Source organism: Carlito syrichta, unplaced genomic scaffold (assembly GCF_000164805.1).
Source record: "Carlito syrichta isolate Samal-C Ts95f unplaced genomic scaffold, Tarsius_syrichta-2.0.1 Scaffold313533, whole genome shotgun sequence".
In the NCBI taxonomy this organism is placed as follows: Eukaryota; Metazoa; Chordata; class Mammalia; order Primates; family Tarsiidae; genus Carlito; species Carlito syrichta.
Genome location: NW_007257629.1, coordinates 197,439 through 197,951, shown reverse-complemented (window position 1 = coordinate 197,951; position 513 = coordinate 197,439).

The window sequence follows — 513 nt, the reverse complement described above, 5'->3', positions numbered from 1 at the left end:
TTTGGAGGCACAACACATGAAATGACTGAAAAGCTGGCATCATAATCATCATGAAAATCCAAATGCCTGATGTTCATAAACTCCCCAAATCTGTGTTTTTTTTACTCCCATATAGCAACCAGACTCCATCTCCATCTCTATCATCAGCCTTCGGAGTGGTCTTTTTTGTCTGTTGGTCAGGAGGCTGCAGCCTGGTAGAGGCTGCCCTCTGCCTGGGGCTCTGGACGAAGCCCACGCTGACTTCCAGTGAGGATTTCTGATGGAGATTTAAAGTGTTCCACCAGTTTCAACGGTATTTTTCCTTCTGAAGAATGGCATGGTTCGCTGCTATTGGGACTTGGGAGAAAGGTTTTCCATCACAGTGCTCCTCTGGGCTAAATTTCTGTCAGAAAAGAGGTTAGCGGGGAAAAGGGAGAGCTGGGGAAGCTGGGCCAGAGGCTTTGCTCCCAGGAATCGAGTTGTCTGTCTCACAGTTGAGATAAGAGCCTGAAGTAGGACATGCGGGGGTGGGAG